At 52.7% G+C, this 23,707-nt stretch overlaps 1 protein-coding gene across 1 annotated transcript in view; it reads right to left on the bottom strand.

Annotated features, from left to right (window-relative positions):
• The window catches only part of PAK4 (p21 (RAC1) activated kinase 4), a 36,331-nt gene that overhangs the window by 9,102 nt on the left and 3,522 nt on the right, over window positions 1-23,707 (bottom strand). The window contains exon 2 of the mRNA XM_080908266.1: window positions 1,111-1,184. The gene's annotated coding sequence lies outside the window, so the exon portion shown is untranslated. The remainder of the gene's footprint in view (window positions 1-1,110; window positions 1,185-23,707) is intronic.

Raw genomic sequence — 23,707 nt, 5'->3', positions numbered from 1 at the left:
CAGATGCCCTTTACCCACAGGGAACCTGCACTTGTTCTTGTGTGTAGTGTTTTTTGTCTCCCTCCAACCCCAGGAATGACAACAGCGCCTAAACCAGCCCATCCACAGTCTCCCTGGTCCCAGTCTGGCCACTACAGCCAGTGGCTACAGACACACGGGATGCCTCTCCACACCATGACATTCTCCTATCTTTAGGGCCTGGCTCTTCAACTGGGCACTGACATTAAGACCCAGTAAAGGTCAGTCAGGAATCCAAGGGTGAGCCAGGCACGATGACACGCCCCTTTAGTCCCAGTACTGGGAGGTAGAGACACATGGATTTCTATGTATTCAAGGCCAGTTGACATAAGTGAGTTCTAGGCTAGTTAGAACCAGAGAGAGAGAGAGAGAGAGAGAGAGAGAGAGAGAGAGAGAGAGAGAGAGAGAGAGAGAGAGAGAGAGAGCCGGCACCAAAAAAGGAGGGGAAAGCTGGAGAGATGGCTCAGCAGGTAAGAACACTGGCTGTTCTTACAGAGGACCTGAGTTCAATTCCCAGCATTCACGTGGTAGCTCACAACTGTATGTAACTCCACTTCTAGGGGTATGACATCCTCTTCTGACCTTCAGGGACATTAGCAATACATGTGGTGCACAGACGTATATGCAGGTAAAAACCCACACACAAATTTTAAAGATGAATAGTAATGTTTAAGAAGTAGATTAAAAATAAACAACAACAAAGAATCAAAAGATGAGTCTAGCCAGGGACGCAGGCTGAGTAGCTGCAATCCCAGCTACTCGGGAGGCAGAAGGCAAGCTTTTCCCAGGATAGAGTGGATTTAGGCTATTCTGGTCAACGTGGTGAAATTGTCTCAAAATAAAATGATAAAAAGGTCTGGGGCTGCAGCTCAGCAGCAGAGCATGTATAGAAGGCGGAAGCCCTGGGGTCCATCCCAGCTGAAAGACAGGATGGTGGTGGCACCCCACAGAGACTGGAGCAAGGACAGCCGCTAGGCAGAGACAACCCCTCTGCCTCTCACTACCTGGGTCCTGGGTGATTGAGCAACTGAGCCCCTCCCTGCCTTGTGCTGGGAGACTGGCCCTGTGGGAAGAGCCTAGAGTCATACAGACCTGGTCTGAAGCTGGCTGGGCTAGAAACACCCTTGTGTGGGTGACGTCTCCTCCTGAGGCTTTGAGTTACTCATCTGTAAGACAGAAAGAAAAGATCCATCAGTCGTACAATCTCTTAACACCTACTGTACTCTGGCTGATAGTGGGACATGATGACAACTTAGACAGCCTGTGACCCTAGTGAGTGACAGTGTACACTGGCAGGGACTGGGCCCACAAAGTGCTATCCAACCACGGAGAGACGGCAGGTGTGTTAAGGGGAGGCTTCCTACAGGAGGCCTCATGAGTGGAAGCCCAAAGCACCAAAGGGTGCCAGAGGACTTTCACACTGGCTCTCCAGTACCCGACAGAGTGGAGGGCAGGCACAGAACCAGCACCAGCCGCAGTGAAACTCTGTTGGAGAAGTGGCTACAAACAAGTGTCCAGGGAGCCCCAGCTGGGTCTCCTCGTCTCCAGGCATGGCTCTCTCTTGGGAGTCACTGGCTCAACCTATAAGAAGGGTATTAATGGGCAGCCAGCCAGGGAAACCGGTTTAGCAGCCAAGCCAAGTGAGAGGCAGGTGGGGACGCAGCAGCCAACCTGTCTCAACTAGTCCCAAGGGGCCAGCAGGTGGCCAGCCCCAGGCCTGGACAGGGCTTTCCCAGCTGGTCTAGTTTCTTTCCTTGATCCAGGTCCAGGGGTTCTGGCTAAGGGTTAGGACAGCTGGGGCAGACTTGGCACCTCTGGCTTCTAACCTCCTCTGTCTCAGAACCAGGGCAGCAGTGTGCGCCCTTCCTCCCAGCCTTTCCTGCCTGGCTCTCAGCACCTCGACCTCTGCACCAGCGCTACCCAGCCCTCCTTGGCACTAAGTCTGTCTCCACAAGTCCAACAGTGCCACACCTCATGCTGCCTGCTGCAGCGTGGAGCCTGGTACTGAGACCTGTGGCTCCCCGTCCCTGTGTCTAACTTGCTTTTTATCCTGAACTCTTGGCTCTACTTTGTTCCCACTTCCCACACCTAGGAAGCCCTAAGGCAGCTCCCAGATTCAGCAGAATGGGGGGGAGGGTACATCTGATCACTCACTAAGCATAGGGAGGTGCCCAGGATGGAAAAGGTGGGGGAGCATTTAGCAGTGCCTTCCCATGCTCCTCCACACAGACCCCTACCCCCACCCATAATCCCCAAGCCACCTTGCATACTGCAGCCACTTGTGACTGCAGAAGCTGCGGAAGGGCACACCTCCGGATATTTGCCTGAGCCACCCCTTCCCTCTGGGCAGTATATGGAGGGAAGGACAAACAGAGGAACTGGCCATGTTTATAATGACCTGCTGTAGGCCCCACCCAGTCCCTTTTAGGCATCTCCCAGGCCAGCTCAGAATTTTGGAGCCCTGCAGCCCAGGCCTCAAACCCCAGCTGGCAGCTAGCTACCACTACATGCCCTGATTTCTCTATCTGGGAAGGCCTGGCCTACAGCTCATGCCAGGAAGCTCAAAGTGTGACCCTGGGGAAAGAGCTGCTCTTCAGCCTCAGTTCCCTCCTGTTAGGAGGGTGAAGGAGTTCAGAGAACAAAGCAAGCAAGGCACTGAAGGCTGGCTCAGAGCCAACTTACTGAAGCTCCATGCTAGTCACATGACAACCGTAGCCAGCAGCAATGTACACCTACTGTGTGCCACCTCTCTTTCTCAACCTGTGCTCCTGACCCAGCAGAGGGCCTGAAGTAAGGAAAGTGAGGCACAGAGGAGTCCCTCACTTGCCACGGGTAAAGCCAGAGCCGCCATTAGACTTCAGCAGACTTCTGAGGCCTTTGGCCTCTGCTTCTGGTGCAGATTCTGCCAATGGTGCTCAGCCTGCGTCATATGCAGAGCCCTACAAAGGAGGCTCCTCACCCCAGTTTTCTGTGTGGAAACAGACTCCAGGGAGGAAAGCCCTTGTCCAGCCCTCAGCCGGTCAGAGGTTGCCAGGTATGAAGCAGGAAGGTGAGCACAAAGGCCTGTAGCCTGGGCTTCCACGCCACTTCTACCTGCCTGGCCCCAGCCCTCCCCTCTCCTCTCCTGAGCAGGGGTTGGCCTTCACCTCCTACACAGCCTGCCCCAGTCTCATGGAAAATGGGTTTCCTGGACCCCTTCCAAGGGCTTCTGGTGAGACAACTGGTCTCAGAAAAGATGCCTGAAACCCAGTCCCGGCCACCAAGGGTACTTCACGGGCTCTAGAACTGACATGCTCACCAAGAAGGTGTCTGTGTCCTGGGAAGTCACCAACACAAGCCCCCTGGTTCCCAGAAACCTCAGAGCAGGGGCTAGCCGGGCTAGTGTTGGGGGAAATCTTGTTGGACCCTAGAGACAAAGGGGTGACTGGGTACCCCTGGAAAAGAGAAACGAATGGAACAGTTTGGCAGGCAGCTCCCCCAGCCAAGGACACACACTAAAAAAACTACTATACTTTAAAATGCTTACTTCAGTTTTTTTAAATCTCTGGATTCTTCAAATTGTGGGATATCCAGTTTTGTAGTCACCCCTTCACCCCTTGCTCTGCTCTCAACCTTTCCCGAGATCCCATGCTCCTGGAGGAATGAATGAGCCGCCAGCACTGAGAAAGCCTTCCCTGTGTCAGTGTACCCCTTGTTTCCCAGGACTGAGCTGACAAGAGAGGCCTGGCGCCTGCATTCTTAAGCCCACTCCATTCCCCCCACAGTCCACTCTGGCTGTCCAGGCACATCCCCGACCTACAACCTACACCTTGTAACCTACCCACTGTCCCCCGGCCTCCTGCTGGGACAGGTCCCCACCTTTTCCAGGGAGTCCTAACTCCTTCTAGATGACCCCATCTTCTTCATCAGACTCTGCCCAATCACAAGTGACTGGTCACAGCTACTGGGCCTTCACCTCCCCGTCCATTTCAGTGACAACTGAGGCGGAGCCTGCCCAGACCACAGCTCTGCAGAGCTGCTGTGGGGTTCATATTGGGAAAGATGACTGCCATTAAACCAGGTCCACCCAAGGTCTGCAGGACAAACTTATGTCTTGAGAGGAAGACTCAGGTCAGGCAAAGGAGGTAGGAACTGTCAATCCAGTCTTTCAGTGCACGAGACCTTGTCCAAAGAGGCCCTGGGCTCTGGAAGAGGAGGGCGAAGGTGCTGAGGCAAGCATTTGCTAGCTGTAGCTAAGGCCTGCTGGCTACACTGAGGAGGTGAGGGAAGAGTAGGGCTAAGCAACACAGGCTGGTGATGAGGCACATCGGCGGCTTCTGTGGGCCACAGCAAGGGCTCTGTCGTTCCTAAGTAAGATGAAGATACAAGAAGGGTCCAGGCAGGGGAGGGACAGGAACAGGGAACCAGGGAGATGGCTGTGACAACCTAACAGAAGATAAGGTGAACAGGACCCCTAGGGGCTATGGCATGGGTAGAGTGGACGGGTTCTTCTCGGTCCAAATACCAAGGGGGCAAGGTGGTGCCAGGGCATGGAATGTGAACTCTGTAGCCCAGCCAGGGTGGCACAGCTTACTCCAGCACCGGGCTGCACCCACTGGCCTCCAGTTCATCCACTCCAAAGAACTCAGCAGCCCCTGTCCCACCCCCACGCATGATAGTGTCGGCCTGTCCAAGGCTGTCAGCCTGCAACACTGGTGGCTCCCACAGCCGGAGCTGTGGCACATACACTGTCTACCATAGGTCCCCCAAACAGATAGAGGTGGGTGGAGAGTCCTCTTCCTTCCTGTTTCCCAAATCAGGAAACTGAGGCCCACAAAAGTGAAATCACTGTTCAGGGACACCCAGTGCTAGGTTATAAAAATACCCACTCTGTTCCACAGGATCTTGTAACACCCCACCAGCATATTGCTTCTCAGTGGCCCTAGCTCCAGCCAAGGCCTCCATTTCATAGGAAGGACCTATGGGACAAGAGCAGGAGGCAGAGACAACTGTTGACAATGAGCAGAGGAATGTGAAATGAGCTACCCATGTGACTCCAATGGACACCACACAGTCCCACCTGCTAGAGACCTGCATATCTTACACACCTGCCGCCCCTGCCCCACCATCATCTAGCCAACATCCAAACTGGAACATCAATGCCTGTCCCAGCTTTGTGCCTATAAAGCCTTCTGCTCAGAATTGCAGCTTACTTCTTAACATTCACATCTTTACTGCCTTGAAGAGGCAGCCAGACAGTGGCAGCGCACACCTTTAAATCCCAGCACTCAGGTGGCAGAGGCAGGTGGACCTCTGAGCTTGAGGACAGCCTGGTCTACAGAGTAAGTTCCAGGACAAGCCAGGGATACACAGAGAAACCCTGTCTTGAAAAACTAACCAACCAACCAACCAAACACAACAGAAGCTGGCTACCTTGATACCTAACAAAAGCTGGGGTACAACTTTCTGCTACCCCGTGACCCCTATCACTCCCTGGCACCATATTCCTTTTGACTACAGACAGGCCCCTTCCTCTGAGGCCCCACCCCCAAATGGTTCCCTAGCACCTTGAGCATGGTCTGGCACACATAGGTACTCAGTGAATATCTGGGGAGATGAGTACTAATCTTGCCACAGTGGTGAGTCTGGACCATGATGCACAGGGAAGGAAGTGGGGCAGACAGGACTCCCCAGAGCTCTGTCCCAAGCTGCCTGGACATCACCCGAGACATTGAGGAATCCAGTCAAGAAGTTTGGCGTGTCCTAACCAGGGCCAGGGACATCTCACTGAAAGCTGCCACAGGTCTTCACACGACAGGAGGACCTACCTCACCTATCTAAGCCATGCCTTGGAGGGAAACCTGACAACAGCTCCTTATTGCAGCCACAGGAAAAGCCAAAGCCCTGGCAATAAGTGCCCACAATAGGGACAGCTCCACAAAGTGATGACTCAGACATAATGCCTGGTGTTGGGAAGTTGGAGACACATGGGAAGCCATTACAACTGTGCTCTCTTTATCCTGGCCAGAGGCTGTGCACAGACAGGGCAAGCCCAGAAACTTCCCAACCTCACAACCTTTACCGCCTTATCTCTTCTTCCTCTTTCTTTCAAGACCTGTCACAAGTATTTTTCTCATCCTGTCTGGGTGGTCTATGGACATCTTCCTGCTAGAAGGGCAGCCCCATTTGCACAGGGCCTGTCTCCCTTGGCCACTGCCCAACATGGGGCTATCTCAGTACAGGGGCTCCATGGCCCATGCAGACTGCCCAGTCCAGGTGCTGGCTCAGCCATCCCAGCTGCTCGTCCATGGACAAGTCATCTAACCTTTCAGGACCGCAGACGGTGGCAGTCCCTACCCACCGGTATATAGAGCAGCGTCTGGCATGGGGCTCACGCTGCTGTCGCCATCCCTGCTACTGCAGCAGAGAGTGACACGCTCACCAGCAATGACACCGGTGCGCACGTGCTCCTGTCACTTTCCCCAGGGATAGGGCTGCCCCAGACAACCCGAGTGTAGGTGAGCTGTGAGGGCTGGAGACATCGCTTTAGTCTTCATTCCTCCCCTGCACCCCTGCAGGAAGGACAGGCAGAAAGGAGGTTCCTGTGCACCGCCCGGCCATGCCACACGGCAGCCAGCACCTCACACCCCAGGTCACACAGACCCGCACACCACACAGCCAGTGATAGCGATCAGTACAACATCCATTGTCATATCACAGACCCTGCAACGGTAACCCAAAGAAGCCGACAGACAGATGTAGTGGCTCAGGATACACTCAGTTACCCTGACTAGCTGGAAATCACAGTCCCCCATCCTCTCTATCTCACAGCATCCCAAGCCTGTAAGTGACAGCTGTCAGGGGGCGTGAGCCGGGAGTCAGTGGCTGGGCCAGTGCTTACTGTGCAGCACGGGGAAGGTAAGCTCAAAGCTGAGCTCCAGCCCCTCAAACACTGTTTCTAACACAGCCTGGTGGAGGAAGCTTGGAAGGCACCAGAGAGAATTCATGGACGTAGCTTGTAGGCTCAGGCTCAGGAGGTGGAAGGGCTGGGAACCCTTCACCCCACCGTAAACACCTCTGGAATATGATAACTCCCTACCCCAAAGGGGCAGTAGGAGTGCTTCCTAAAGATACCTATGGTCATACTACAAGAGCTGTGATAAGCCCCAGCATCTCTGCAGGTGCAAGGGGGCGCGTGTACATACAATCCTCACGTCTTACAACTGAGGCCTACAACCAAAGCTACAAGGTTAGAACCAAGCCCCCACAACCATAGGCCCACACACAGCAAGCAAGGAGCTCCTAACACCAACACTAGTCCACTCAAGGGTCATTAGGAAGATACTGGCACAGAGACTTGTGCTCAGACACCAACTCCCCAGGAGCCTGCAACCTCACACATGGGAACAAGAATCACTCCACCCCTGGGCTCAGGGAAGGTGTGGCCCATCCCACATATTCGCACTGGCTCCAGTGCCAGTCCCGCCCTCTCCTAGAGGGCCATAGGCAGTCTGCTTACCTCCACCATCCTCTTCCAAATTCCTGGGCCACCTCTCCAAGGGCAACTGGTAGTCAGACCTCCAGTACAGAGGAGGGCAGGGACAGGCTTCAGGGGACCCTGAGACTGTGCACTCAAGGCTAACAGTGGTGGGGACACAGCCTAGCCTTGGTAACAGCTCAGCTGAGGCTGTGGCTCCCACCCACAGAGGGCGGGAAGCAGGGAGGTGGGAGGTGGGGCTAGAGCCAGTAGGCCCATAGCTGTGGGAGGCAGAGGGGAGGGTTGGCAGGGACCCCAGCCATAGCCTGGTCTCAGCGGGACTTGCCTCCACAACAGGCACACCCATCTTACTAACTCCCCCTCTACACACAGTGGATAAGAGGCCCAGGAAATCAGGGCTTAGCTAGACTGCACCCCAGAGGGAAGCTTCTGGAACGGTGGGTTGGAGCTGCTAGGGGAGGAGCTGGGTGTAAGATAGTGCCTCCAGAGACCTCAGGGTGTGCTAGGTGGGTAATCTGAGAAGGGGTGTGGGCCCCATCCCTTCTCTCCTCTGGGCCTGGATTATAGCAAGTGGTACAAGCAGGGGAGTGGAAGTGTAGAGCTGGGACCCATACATCCCACTAACCTTGCTGCGGTGAGCGGCTTACCCTGAAGGAGACATGCCCAGCACAGGGCAGCCACTTTAGCAGGCCTCTTTTACAGCAGAGCAGCCAAAAAGTCTGTGACTGAAGGTTGTGTGACTGGCTTAAGGATTCCCCTGATGCCTTTGCTCTTAACTAGCTGCTCTGAATGAGGCAGTGTTGCTCAGAGCCTGCATCCTGAACGACAGTCACTCTGGAAGGGGCACATTGCCTCCCTCTGCTCCTGATCTGTTCTGAAAAGCCCAGCTGGCTGCTAGCCCTGAGCAGAGGTCTCCTGTGTGTGCAATCTCTCAGTGTTAAGGATAGGTCCAGGAGGACTCTCAGGCTCTTTCGGGGACCAAAAAGCGTGTGAGGGTCCAACCAGAGTCTACCTTCCGCACCTTTCCTACCAGCCCAGGCTGTCCACACGTGTCCTCTGGGCCTGGCAGCTATGATCTCTTGTCTCCCACTGTCTGTAGCTCCTGAATCTACCAAGCTCCTAGCATACAGGAGGACTCAGTGGTAGGTAATCTGATCAAAAATAGCCTTGTCTGGGAGGGGGCCTAGAAGGCTCTGGTCCAATGAGTACAGGGCCCAAGCTGTGGAGCCCACGTCGGGCTTGTGGTCCCTGTAAAGACAGTGGGGACAACCAACAAGTAGCCAGTGCTACTTGTGTCTCTCTTTCCCACTCCCTCCCCACTGCCAGAGCAAGGCCCGGTAGACCCCAAGTTCCCAGGTCTCTGATTACCTACCACCTCCCTGTGGGGGCAGGGTACCTAGGAAGCAGCCACCCAGAGACAAGCCAGATAGGGCCACCTCCCCAAACCAGACCAGCAGGTTTGAGTTCTGGTGGGGGAGGTGGTGCAGCCTGACCAGCTCTGGTCAGCTCCAGGAAACAGATCCAAGAGGAGGAGTGCTGAGTGGGTGACTAATCATGGTTTGTCACATAGGAGCTTCTCTGTCTCTTTCTTTTTCATCTCTGCCTGTGTTGCTAGGATACAGTCACATGGCACCAATACCAAAAGGTACCAAAGGGTAAACCAAGGCAAGATATGCCCACCCCACTGCCCTTGTTTTTTTCCTTTGGAGAGACCCATGTGCTCCGAGAATACCTGCACACTTTAGAGAACCCTACAAAGTGCAGCATACATACACAGCACCCGGCTACTCCGAAGCATGCCTGGCCACGCGGCACTTGGGGGGGAAGGACGTCAGTAGCACCAGTCAAGTGGAAACACACTGGGGACCCAGTCAGTACTCTCATGGGTACAACACAAGAAAAATGCTAGCCCATGAGCCCGTGCAGTCACCAGACACAGGAAGCAGGACCTTTACTATGACCTCCTGGGTCCCTAGAAGGACAGCGTGGGAGCTGGTGGCCTGAACTGTACAGGAGAGGGCCTCAGTAGCAGAGCTGAGGACCTATGGTGGAAAAGCACAGATGTCTGGAGAGGACTCAGCCCTGAGACTTTGTCAAAGGTGGCAAAACAAAGAGCAAGAGCCAATGACGACAACCACGAGTCAGGAGGATCACCGCAAGTTCAAGACCTGCCTGGGCTACAGTGAGTTCAAAATCACCCTGGGCAACTAGGTGGGACTCTAACTCCTTATCAAACAATAAAAAAATAGCCAGATGTGGTGGTTCGTTTGTTGACTGAGGCAGCAGGATTGCCATGTGAGGTCTCTCCAGGATATAAGCACATGCCAAGCCAGCCAGGGCTACATAGCAAGACCTATCTCACCCCCATGACAGCATGAACGGATGCAGCCTAACAGCACAGCGCTTGTTAGAGCCCAGTGAGGGCCGGGCTCTGCACGGCTCAGTTGTCCCAGCACACAGGAGAGGAAAGGACCAGGAGCTTCGAGAGTACAGAGAAAGGATGGCACCATCTGTCTCTGCCCCTGGACGGGGGCACGAAAGGTTTTCCCTTCATAGTAACTGTTCCGCTGTAATATTTGTGTAAGGCAGTTTTCAGCATGCATCCTAACATCAAGTCACAGTTTTAAAGGTAAAGACTATGTATGCTTGTTTAGATGTAGATCTTACAATTCTCACCATGCCTCATTTTGTGGACTGCTGGCCCTCCCTTTAGGTGGCCCCCTTAAGTGCTGTCGTGACCTGAGTCAGCCCCATGGGGCCAGAGTGGTAGCTTTGTCTTTTGCTCTCATAGGCAGTGCAGAGATGCTAGCAGGGCACAGCGTGTCTGTGGGCAATGCAAGTGGCCCTACACCAGGACAGCCCTGCTCCTAGCCCTCCGCAAGCCCAGGGCTGCCATCCGTCCCTGGCAGCATCAGTGGGTCCATCTCTGCTCTCTGCAGCACAGCAGAGTCTGCCCAGATCACTGCCCAGCTGAGCCTGGTTTTCATCTGCATTTTCTACTTCTATCCACTGAGCATCCATCCTCTCGTGCTTACAGAAGCTGGAGAATGAATGTTCTCTTCCACTCAGTGTCTATTCAACACCTTTGCCTGTTTCTCTGCTGGGTCAGGTGGACCTTTGTAAAGCTAATCCGACTGTGTCCTTTTCTGTTGAAAACCAGTGGGGGCCTCACAGCTACAGCCATCTCCCCAGCAGGAGCCCCCAGGCCATGTCCACCTCTGCCCTCATTTCCACCCACTCTTACCCAGCCTGCTGTAGCCACATGCAACTTCCTTCCCTATACAAGGTCCTCAGCAAGAGGTCACCATGTGTCCACCGGATGCCTCATGGGCCTTCTGATCAGGCATCACACAAATGAAACTTGGAATTTCAGCTGACAGGCCGAGTGGAGGGACAGCAAGGACAGAGCCTGAGGGGAGGACAAAGTAGTGGAGGCAGGCCATGAGAGACCACGGGGAGCTGTGGCAGGCTTCCCGGGACAGGCATGTGCTTAAGGTGGTAACTTGGCTTGGGAGAAAGCGGGATCCAGAAGACCAGAATGAGTATGGAGAAAAGCAGTAAGAATGGACAACGGGCCAGACAGCTGAGGGTGGTGGCCAGGATAGTGGGGGCTATGGAAGGGGACAGCCAAAATTTCATTTACTAAGAAAAGCAACGTTAGGGAGACGGCTCAGCTGGTCAGTGCAACTGTGCAAGTATGAAGACCTGAGGAGCTTAGACCCTGGTACCATGTGAGAAGCTGAGCAACCCCAGCTGGGGACGTGGGGACAGCCTGATACCTGAAGCTCACGGGCCAGTGGGTCTTGCTAAAGTGGTGAGATCCAGCCTCAACAATGTGGAGAGTACTTGAGGAAATCAACCTCTGGCCTCCACAGGAACGCAGTGCACGCACACAGTGATAAGTAGGATGGATACTGGGGATGAGGTGGATCTTGGAAAAGTTCCAGAAATGTCAGGCTAAGGCACATAGGGGAAACAGAAGAGTGGGAGGCAGCTCTCCACTTGACATTGAAGCCCGCCACACACTTCTAGAGATGGAGACAGTGGGGCAGCACAGAGAACCCAGGAACAGACTTCCACCAATGACTTATTCATTTTTTAGGAATTTATTTTTATTTTATGCATGAGTGTTTGCCTGTGGACATGTGCGTGTGTGTGTGTGTGTGTGTGTGTGTGTGTGTGTGTGTATGCAGTGCCCACAGAAGCCAGAAGAGGGCACTGGATTCACTGGATCTCCTGGGACTGCAGTTAAAGTTGTTGACTGGGTGCTAGGCCCCAAACCCAGGTCCTCTACCACAGCAGCCAGTGCTCTTAACCCCTGAGCCACCTCTCCAGCCCCAGTAGAATGGGCTTTATGCACTGTGTGATGGTGTACACTTGTAAGGCACCCAGGAGGCAAAACATGAGATATCATAGTGAGTTCGGTGAGTTCTAGTTTTGCCAGGGACACATGCGAGTCTCAGAAAACCAAGGACATTCTATTAAAAAAAAAAAAAAAAAAGACAAGTGTTTTTTTTTTTTTTTTCTCCCACTGTGGTAAAAAGACACACAATATTTATCATTTTCACTTAGAAGTGAACAGCCTGATGTCTTTAAATATCCTGAGTGTTATATAACATTCTCTTTACCCCAGCCTTTTACCAGCAAAAGGGCATTGCTCCTTCCTGGTTCCCTCACCCCACCCCAACCCCATAACCTCTTCTACCTTCTGCCTCTCTGTGCTATTCTCAGTCCTGTGCACAGGAGGAATCACACAATCACCCTTCCTCATGCCTGGCTTTTTTCCACGAAGCGCAAGCTTTTAAGGTCCAGCTACACAATAGCACTTATTAAGGCTTCATCCCTTTCTCTGGCTGAATAATATGCCGTTATGTGTGCCTGCTGGTTTTCTCTCTCGGGGCGCAGGGTCGTCTCCGCTCTCTGGCTGCTGTGAAGAACATTGCACAACTGGATGTGCAAGTCTAGTGTGCTCCGGTCCTGCTCCCAATCGTTTTGTTTTCTCCTCTCAACAGCCCTGGCTGTCCTGGAACTTAGTACACAGACCAGGTTGGCCCTGAACTCACAAAGATCCACCTGTCTCTGCCTCCCAAGTGCTGTGATAAAGGTGTGTGCCATCACGTCTGACCTGCTTCCGCTTCTTTACCGTGTACCTGGGAGGGAAGTGGCAGGTCACACGTACAGTTCATGTTCTGTGTTTAATCTTAGAAGAGGAGGGCAAGCTGCTCGTGGTGGCTGCCGTTTCAGTCGTGCCGGTGATGAATGAAGGTCAAGTCTTCTACCCGCCCAGCACCTTCATTACCCCCTCCGTCCCCACACCCACCAGCGTCTCACTTCACAGCCCAGACCAGCCTGGCAAAGATCCTCCTGCCTCTGCCTTCTGAGAGCCAGGACTGACGAGCCAGCATGCCCAGCCACTCTTCTGTCGGGGAAAGCACGTCCTGGTAAGCACGAGGTGGGGGCAGACTGTGGTAACTGGCAAAGTCAGCTGGACGCACCATCGTCTATGAAAACCGGCTTCCCCTAAACACACACAGAATCTTGACAGAAACCACACTGAATACAATTTACACCATGTTCCTAAAACTTCCAGTAAACGAGCCCAAGGTGGAGGCAGGACGATTCTAAGTTCAAGGCTTTGCCTTGATTATAGACTGAGCCAGGGAAACTTCGGATTGGGTAAACAGTAAGAGGCCAGAGATTCCTGCTTAGCAGATGCAGGGCCCTGAGTCCATCCCCAGCACTACACACATGAAGAAACCCTCCAGAGCTCAGCTCAGGGTTCTTAGACTGTACCTCAAAGGCACAAGCCATAAGCGGAATGAACGTAGGGACCTCACCAAAACTTAAAACCTTCCTCACTGGCAGAGAACCCAAGTTCAGTTCCTAGTATCTACGTGGGGGCTCACAGGCATCTGGAATTCCACTCCCAGGGAATCCAATGCCCTCTTTCAGAAGTTGCTGCCACTATACACACACATGTGCACATACATACATGCACACACATGTGCACATACATACATGCACACACACATGCAAGGCAAAACACCCATACACATAAAAATAAACAAAACACTTAAAGTTTTGTTTTGCCTAACAAAGACTTTCCCTCTGCAAAAGTCCATGTGAGGAGGATAAAAAGACAAGCCACAGGCCAGAGATGTGGCTCTGTGGTAGACAGAATGCTTGCCTAACACACCCAAGAAGCCCTAGGTCCAATTCCTAGTACTGAAGGGAGGAAAAAAAAAAGGCAAGCAACAGATTGAGAGAAACATTTACAAGCCACATATCTGACAAAAGCCTGGTGCCTAAGATAAAGCACTCACAGAATTGAACAGTAAAAAAGCAAACAGTTCAATAAAGTGAGCAGAAGCCAGAAGACTTGTCACCGAAGCAGACCCACAGATGGCGGATAAACACACTGAATGTTCAACAGCATTAGCCATTAGCCAGAGACACAGGATTAATGTGACTGCGAGGCAGCGCCGCACTCTTACTACAGGAGTTAAAATAAAAACACTGACAATACAAGTGCTGGCGAGCCTGCAGACAAATAGCGCCCTGCGTGCGCTGCGCAGCTGATAGCAACGGGAAATGGCGCAGCCACTCTGAAAAGCGTCTGGAATCCTCCTTAAAACCTGTAACTGTCACACCACCAAGCAATTACACGTTGGGGTATTTGTCCCAGAAAAACGAAAATTTATACTCCACACAAAAACCACTATGGGAATGTTTCTGGAGGCTTTCCTTGTAATAGCCAAGAAAACTAGAAACAAGCAGATGTCCTCCATGGGTGGATGGTGCAACACCCTGGGGTACCCATGAGTGCCACCCAGCAACAGCAAGGGAGGGGCTCCCAACATGCCCAACCATCTGCGAGCATCTCCTGAGAACCAGGCTGCATGAATGAAGACAATTCCAGAAGGTTCTCTGTGGAAGGATTCTGCTTATGCAACAATCCTAAAGAGAGAATTGTAAAAACTGGGGAAGGGTTAAGGGTGGGAAGGGTGTGGCTAGAGCAGGCCTCAGAGGAAAGGACGCTTGTGATGGAATGTTCGGCCTTGATCAGATCAAAGTCCACATCCTGATTGGGGACCTGGGTGACTCTGCACCGAGAAGATGGAGGGGAATGTGATAGATCTGGCTCATAATGCCTTACAATTGCAATGTGAACCCACAGGTACCTCAAAATGTAAGTTTACTTAAGGACATTAGGAATTTCTTTAAATGACAGACCTGCTCCCATATTTTAGCCTTTGCTCTGTTTTGAGACAAACCCTCATTAGGTAGTCCAGGCTGGCTTCAAACTCATAACTTGCCGATCTGGAATGGCAGGGCTGTGTACACTACCATGCTCAGATCTTTTAGCCTTGAGTGTGCTGTTCTCTCTGGTTTCTTCTTCCACAAACCAGTTCCTATTTCAGGCCTCAGCCTACAGATCTCCCCCTCCAGGCAGCCTCTACTGGTTTCACAGATGGGCGTCACCATGGCAGCTGTCACTTTGCTGGCTTCCCTAAAGCAGTTGTCACTAGTGCTGGTCCTCAGCCTCCACCAGGCTGAAGGGACCAGTGAATGAAAGGCAGTAAGGACAATACTGTTGCGATGGCTGTCAACCTCTGGATTTAAGACCACCACAGAAACCTATACACTGGTTAACTGAGTGGTAGGCAGCACCAGCCCATGGAGTGAACAGAAAGGAGGAAGGGAGAGGCTGGAGAGATGTCACTGGTTAAGAGCTTGCTGCTGTTCTAGAGGACACGAGTTCAGTTCCAGCACTCAGGTCAGATGGCTCACAAGTACATATGACTCCAGAGGATCTAATACCCTCCTCCCCTCCTCCTCCCTTTCTCTCAGAAGAGCAGAGTGCCAGCACTCAGCACTTTCTGCTTCCTGATGGCAGACATATGTCCAGATGCCTCAGTTTCCTGCCCCGTGCCTCCCCTGCCATGATAAACTGCGTCCTCATGGCCCGGCCCAGGCAGAGCCCTCCTTCCTCCAGCTGCTTCTGCTTCTGTTAGGTGTCAGGATACCCATGTGACCCATACAACTGCCACCGAGGACACCAGGGCGCCAGCTCTGTGCCTCGCTAACCCCTACCGACTCTAAAATGGGAAAGTGAGGCTCACTGAGGTGCTGGTAGGGTTTGTCCTCACCTTCAAACTACCAGCTCAGTAACAGCTTCATGTAAACCCCAGTGATCCAGACCCTTGCTAGTAATCACTACAGTGGCTTCCCTGTAGGGTTTGTGAGCCAGGGTGGCATGAGGTCAAAAAAGAGACTTCCTGTCTGGCCCCTGGTCCCTCTAGGAGACATCGCAGCTCCTTTACAAGGTGCAGGACTTCAACTGACCCCCATTTGGTGACCAGGGATCTCTCACGTTCTCACCTGCGGAGCTGGGTGGGGAGACAGGAGGTAGGGGGCCTAGGCAGCAGGAGGAGCCCGGAGCCAGGCCCATTTCCACCTAGTCTAGCTGGAGAGCTCTCCTGCTGGTATTTCCTTCACTGGCTGGAGAGCTCTCAAGAGCAAAATACCAGAGACTGCAAGCTGTGGCCAAGAGGTGCCAATCTCATGCCATTCCTACCTAGGGAAAGAAGTGCAGCCCTGTGACGACCACAGGGCGTGGTCCCTGGGGCCTGTCTTTTAGTTGGGCAGTGCAGCAGGTGGCTGATTCTCTGTTCTCCTTTGGGCAGTGGAAGGGAAGGAAGGGAGGGCTGAAAGCATGAGCTAGCTAAGAACTCACTACTGGAAAGGGGATTTTTTTGGCGGCTGTCAGCACTTGCCCCCTGTTCTGGGTGGCACAGGGGATGTTTGCTTGATGCCTAGGCACTGAAGTGAACCCAGAACTTTCCACACTTTGTATTGCTTAGACTTTGCATTGCAGAGTAAGCTGAGCTCTCAGCCTTCTGTATATGTGCTGTGTTGGCCAGTCCCTCTGCCTCTAGCCCATTTTCCTGCCTACCCCCTGCCTCTGCCATAAACAGAACAGGCTCTGCACACCCTGCTGCAGTGGGTGACAAAAGCTGGGAGACAGACAGCTCTACAGCCCAGGCCTCAGGGCCCAGGCCATGAACGCCAGGCCTCTCCATATGCTTAGGGACTCCCAGGTCCTACTCCTGTGACATGGGACATCCTGGTCCAAGGTATCCCTGTCCAGGTGTGCTGTAGCTAGTTCCACAGGGTAGAAGAAATTATTTTAGATCAAACAAACTGCCCTGGGGGCAGTGGCAGCCCCTGGTGGCTCTTCTGTACCCCATGCTGGAGCTATGGGACAGCAGTGAGGCCAGCCTTAAGATGTTATGTGTGGGCCCATGCTGTTATTGCACAGGTATGGAGAAGGGGGCTGCTAAGGCTCCATTGTTCAGAGGGCCAGGAGGCTCCTCAGTGCACCTCATCATTCTTTTGTTCTGTTGCTCAACAATGTTTGTCTTTTATAAGACAGTCTCCCTATCCACCCAGCCTGGCCTGGAACTTTCCCAAGGTGCTGGAAACACAGGTACACATCACCACGGCTTTTTTTTTTTTTCCTTTAAAAATTTTACCTTCAAAGTTAACTTGACAGTTGTGCAAACATCGACTCATTAAATTATTAAATCCAGATGTTCACCCACAGCAACAGCTTCAAAATTATGCATATGTATAGACTGGGGGGAGATGGCAAATGCAGAGTGGAAAGGTGGCTCAAGAGGCCTTGGGTCTAGTCTGGGACCAAACTGGACAGAAGGACAAATGGACCTCAGTTGGGAAGTGGGAGGGTTTTAGGGATTCGTGTCGAGAGACAAATCTGCAAGTTTTCTGGCTAAAGTCCATAATGCTTAGAGTTTGTTTTAAAGGGTCCCCTGGAAGGGGCTGCAGATAGCAGCTACTGCAAGTGGTGACGGGGACCTGGGGTGGGTAGGAAGCAGTTCTCTCATGTGCCCCATGTTTATGAAGGAAGATACCCAGATTTTAGGAAATCTGGGAGCACCTGGCCACAATGTATCAGCAATGGGGACACTAATGACCCCAATGACACAGTAACAGCATTCCAGGCTGCACATTTACACGCTGACTCACTCAATCCCCCAGACCCTCTGGCAGGGAGCCAGTCATCACCCCAGAGCCACATGAGCTCAGGCCTCACCCAGAGAAAGAGAGGAAGCAGTCTTGGAGGGGCCTGGAGGGGTGGAAGAGGCACAGCCAGAGCTGTAGGAGATTAAAATAACACACGTTCCTACAATGTGATATTCACATCTTAACACAAGCCCTTGCTGGCACCAAACTAGGGTCAGCAGACGTGCAAGCCTGAAGAACCAGAATTGTAGCTGACAGTGGTGACCAGACATGAGCCCACAGAGTGGCAGGGTCTGCAGGTGACACAGCAACCACAGGACACTGTACTCCTCAGTCCCAGGGGTGAGGACAGGGTGGAAAGCAGGCCCAGTGATGTCAGCATCCTTCCCATGGGAACAACTTCCTGGGCTTATCCCCTCCAGCCTCCAAGGAGAAACTTCTGCCAGGGATGGGGAAAACACACATGGGCAAGATGGGGGTGGGCCACAGAACTATGCATGTGTGTGTGTGTGTGTGTGTGTGTGTGTGTGTGTGTGTGTGTGTGTGTAAGTGTGTGCAGAGTATTGCCCAGTCCTCTGGATGGCTTAGAGAAGGAAGCCTGGAGCAGAGGTGGCTACTACACTACCAGGCACAGGAATCTACTGTGGCCCTCCTCTGCACTGTCTGTGAATGCAAGTAACAGTCCTGCCTCCCCAGAGTGTGCTGAAGTGCAGGAAGGTGCCGACACATCTGAAAGTTAATCCAAGTGTGCCTGCCATTCTCCCCCTCAGGCCACCAGAGGCACACTGAAAACCTCCATAGTGAGAGCTGGTATGTCTGATGGCATGGGCCTGGGTCCCTGCATTCCTCCAAAACCTGGTGAATCTTTCTGCTGATGAAATGGGGGCGAGCTGAGAACTCAGCCAGTCCTGAGAACACAGGGGAAGGCAGAGTGAGGCTGACAGTGAGGCAGGGGGAGGGGCAGGGCCAGTGTCCAGAGGTCTTTCTCTAGGTCACCCTCCCCCACTTAGGGCCACCAGAAGTCTGGGGCATGCTTAGGAATGCAAGGAATGAAATCATGCCTGGTGCAGCCATCTCTGGGTTCCTCCCCTCCAGATACTTCAGGACCCCTGGGGTCCAGCCAGCTGCCTCTCCCAGAGAGAAAGCCTGGGCCATCACTCAGTGACCTGTCTACACCTCCTCCCACTACCAGCCCTTTCCTCAGAGTTCCACTCCCAATGCCCCTGCCCCCTCACGACTGGCAGCTACTGGGCCCAGGGGGGGCATCCCTCTGAGGGTCTTACTCAGGATGTATGGTGGGCAGCTTTGACCAGCCACGTTACAGGGGGGCTGGTCTCCAGCTGCACACGCCAGCACCTGCAAAGGCTTCCTAGGGTGCTAAGCTCTAAGCCAGGACCCCAGAAGAAGTAAGGTAAAAATACCAGGCAGACACTAACTGGAGGAGGGGACACAGGGACAGTGACTCCGGCTGACTCATGGGAGATGCAGGGTATCCCCAAATCCTGCTAAGCCTACCAAGGGCCGCCCTGGTCTCCTGCCACACTCTGGGAAGACCCCAGCAGTCTTCCACATTTCTCTGCCGGTTCCCTGATAATTAAACAGTAAGCTGATTAGTCAAGGAAAACCTTTAATTAGCCCTTGAAATTATTCAGGAAAATTACAGCTTCTTTGGGCACCCTACCTATCCTCTGCAAGGCCCAGGATGGAGCCACAGAAAAAGCAGGGGCTGGGGAGCCAAGCATCTTATAGGAGTGAAGGGTGGAGAGCCCACAATAAAGTAGCTGGAATAAACCCACAGTGAGCAGGCAAGGGCCCTGTTGTAAAAGCATGACACTTTTCTGAGGGCCATGAGAGAAAACATAAGTAAAAAGACATACCGCATTCATGAACCGGGAGGCTGGAGTGGGGGTGGGGGGGAGACAGAAAGGCAAGATGGCTCAATAAGTACCAACCAAAGTCCAAGTCCCAGAACCCACATAAAGATGGAAACAGAAAGCCAACTCACAATGATGTCCTCTGGCTCCCACAAACACACTGCAGCACACTTGTGCACACACTCATATACTATGCACACATACTCATGATAGTAATAAAATTTAAAAGAAAAAGCAAAAAGAGTTGAGAAAACGCATCACCTTAGAAACAAAGGCTCTTGTTCAGAAATGAGAAATGAAAATGAAAAGTCAGCCTGAGGGTGGAACAAGCAGGAAACTTGACTGGGCCTTTGAGTTTTGAAGGCCACTAAGACGCTGCCTGGCCTGATGGCTGCCAGGGAGATGCCAGTCACATGGGAGGCACCAGGATCATCCTGGCACCAGGATGTGGCTACATCAAGGACTCCCCACAGGTGCCAGGCTCATATTCTCATCTGGAAAATGGGTCAAGTGGTGTGGCACCCCCTGGGATTCCAGGAAGGCCTGGCTGCAGTGTGGCCATCTGGTCAAGTCCCTGCTAATTATTATCAGCCACAGAAAATCTCGCCCAACTCAGGACCTGACCCCCGGTCTTCAATTTCCCCAAAGGCCCTGCTAGGCTCTTCCCAAGGAAGAGCCACAGGAGCCAGGGCCAGATGGTTCTCTAGGAGGCATGCCCAGACTTGGGACTCACTCCGTCAGTCCACCGACATTTAGAACCACTATATACAAACCAGTGAGACCACTCCAGTCTACCATTGTGAAGCTAGGCTATGGAGGAATGCACCAAACCTTCAGGGAGCCGCCACAACAGGATCTGAGCAACTATGGTGGCAATACAGACAAGCACACTGGGTTGTTAGCTTCACAGGGTATGTGTGTGTGTGTGTGTGTGTGTGTGTGTGTGTGTGTGTGTGTGGAGGGGGTGCTGTTTCAGACTTGTGGTTAGTAGTTCCCTAAAGAGGGCAAAGAGGGCAGAGACTTGACAAGACGACCAGGGCTCTCAAAAGAAGAGAGGCTCTGAAGTAGGACTTAGTCTGGAATGTTCAGGAATCCTTTGTCAGAGAAGAGTAGAGGACAATGAGGTGAGGGTTGGGTGTCCAAGGGCTTCTTCTGGCTATGTTGTGGGGGCTGTGGGAAGGGGGTATAAGAGAGTCCGAGGCATGGGCCAGGAAGAAAGTGAGAACAGCTTGAACAAGGGGGTGGCAAGGAAAATAATGCACCAGTGCCGGGTTATACTGGAAAAGAGGACAAAACTTACGGGTAAGTGGTAAGAGGAAGGAGGGGTAAGGACCAGACCAAGGTGTACAAACCAAGGAAGACTGTTACTCAAACCCGCCCCCAGGAAAAAGCAGTGAGAGGCAACAACCTTGTTCTGGTTACTTGTCATGGTGTGATTCTTTAGTCAAGGTCTACAACCCTAAACTAGACTGACACTAGCATGGCGGCCTTGATTTTTGGTCTGCCCCCATGGGCCTCCACCTAGCTCTTCCCACCACCACCACCACCACCACCACCACCACAGGCTTAGAGTTCAAATTCACAGAAACATGGCTGAAGTGCTGTCCCAGTTTTTTGGAAGTTGAGACAAGAGAACTGCTGTGAACTTGAGGCTATGCTGTCAGATACTATCTCAAAATATGTAAAACAATAAATAAAACCGGTCCAAAGTCAATACAAAGTGTGACTGTACCAAGTGCTATGGGGGCATGAGGCTGTGGACTGAGAGGACTCTCACCACTATCAGGCTGTCTCCAGATGGTGAGCACACCCCGCCCTTCGCTCCTGGGGGTGGCCTGTAGGAAAAGGCTGGCAAAGCAAGGGACAAGAGAGACCCTGAGAAGAGGGGACATAGACACACCCCAGCACGACAGGGGACTCAGAAACATGTGGTACAGCAATAGGATGAAGGAAGTCTTAATGTACAGCCAGGCAGATCTTACAGTGTTGAGGAGAAAGAATTGGGATCAAAGACTGGAAGATTCCATGTATGTGAGTCTGAAAGCAGCCAAGATGGCACTGGGATTCAGGAGTGCACAAATGTATCATGGCCACCAAGGGTGGGGCAGCCCCGTGGAGGGCAGGAGTTGAGGGGAGATGAGTGAGCTCTAGGGTGCTGTGCCTCTGAGCTGGGGCTGAGCATGCGGGCCACCTCACAGATCCTGGTTAAGATAACTATTTCATGCATTGCTCTACATTTGACAGTAACAAGCCTTTTAGAAGTAATAGAATTGAGACTGGAGGAAATAGCTCAATGGACAGAGAACCTATTCAGCAAGCACAAGGACTCAAGTTCAAGTCTCTAGCACGAAAGTGAAAATAATGAAACCAGGCTACATACACCTGCAACCCTATGGGTACAGACGGGAGGCTCCTGGGAACCTCTGGCAAAAAGGCAAGTTTCTATCTTGTGGGAGCTCCTGTCTCAGAGTAAGGGCAGAACCCAACAGCACCCAGGGTCCTGCTGCGGTCTCTGCACACTGTACACAAAGCAGTAGAGTCCACAAAGCTGGAGGGCGTGGCTCTGGGTGGAGCCGTTACCTGAATTCCATCATGAGAGGCTGGGGGTCTGACTCAGTGGGAGTTCTGTAGTTCTGCTAGTGCCTAGATCTTCCAGAGAGGGACTGGGGACTTGGCTCAGTAATGAGTTCTTGTCTCTCATGCACAAAGACCTGGCTTTCATCCCTAGCACCATGCACACACACAAAGTAGTACAATCATAAACGTATGTGGACACAGCATCTTGGTCGAATAACCTTAGTGGGCTGCTATGGAGAACTGTGGGGAAAGAAAAGGCAAGGGCTGTGGAGACATGTGGGCGTTTGGTTACTCAGCTGCCTCAGCATGGAAAGGACAGGGCGCACGGGAGCCATGGGACACTCAAGGATGCGCTTGGTTGTGGCCCAGGGCTTTAGCAAAGTGAAAACTGCGAGCCAGGTGTGATGGTGCATATCTGTGGTCCCAGCACCTGGGACGCCAAGGCAGGAGGATCGTGGAGAGTTTGAGGCTGCCCGGGCTACAGCAGGATACTCTGTGGGGTGAGGAACTAGAAGGGCACATTTGAGTGGAAACAGAAGAGAAGGGAGTGCTTTCAGGAACAAAAGTGGTGAGGGGGAGAATCTCTGAACCTGAGGACAATGGACTGCTGGGAAAGTGACCAGCGTCCTGGCAGCCCTCCCTCCGACTGTGTGTTGGGATTGCAGAGACTAGCAGAACAATATGCCTTCGTATGAAAATGCACAAGGGGAAATGAGGTCAGTGGCAGATGGTCTGCAGGGTCCTTGCACACAGCCCTGGTACACGGGCAGGAGATGGAGGTGCACTGCGGATGCTGCTCAACACTGCAGCTACGCTTTAGGGAGAGCTCAAGGCGCCAGGAGACTCACCTGTGAAAGCCATCCAGTTTGAGGCTATGGAGGACTTTGCACACAGTCATCCCTCACATCTGCCTTGGGTTTGGCAGGCAGAGAACTGAAACCACCCCCACTTCACCAGGGAGCAGGCTGTCTCTTCCCCAGAGGCTCCCAGTAAGGGGGACTGGTCAAGAGATATGCCAGTACTGTACATTAATCAGGGGAGTCCCCATTGTCCCTTGGATTACTGGGAAAGAGCAGGACACCAGCAGTCCCAGGGGACAGGCTGTAATGAGCTGTGGCTTCTGTCCTACTGTCATTGTGTGTTCCCTTGGGACCAGGGGAATTCCCCTTCTGACCTTCCTCAGAAACCCCACCCCCACCAAACTTTCCTGTGAGCCAAGTTGTCTAGCAGACAATAAGCTTCGTCCCCGGAAGAGCAAGGGGGGCAATCCATTTCCCTGGCCGTGACTTGGAAAGGTACAGCTTCCTACTGGCAGCATCTGTGGCCACCAGTCTGATAGGGAGATGTAAGAAACAGCTGCTGGGGACACCCCTGACCGGCGTCTGGCCAGGAAATCTAGTTCATCACAAGTCACAGGCCAAGAAGCGGTGAGCAGCGGTGTATAAGGAAGGGCAGGGTCATGGGAGTACTGGCGGGGACATGAACCCAACATCCATCACTCCTCAAGTCTGACAGGTCCCCAGAGAACCTGTCTGAAAGGGGACCTGGGTGAAACCCATGGGGATGGAAATACTGCCCAATCAAAGCTTCTTTAAAATCACTGAAGACTGTCAAGAGGAACAGTGATTTTGGAGCCCTCCGCCACGGTTCAAATCCTGCCTCCCCTTGTTACTTGTATATTGGGTAACTTAGACAAGTCTATCTCTCTGGGTCT

This window comes from Micromys minutus (assembly GCF_963924665.1).
Source record: "Micromys minutus genome assembly, chromosome: 32".
Taxonomy (NCBI): Eukaryota; Metazoa; Chordata; class Mammalia; order Rodentia; family Muridae; genus Micromys; species Micromys minutus.
The sequence above is the reverse complement of the archived record's forward strand: the minus strand, read 5'-3'. Positions and strand labels throughout refer to the sequence as shown.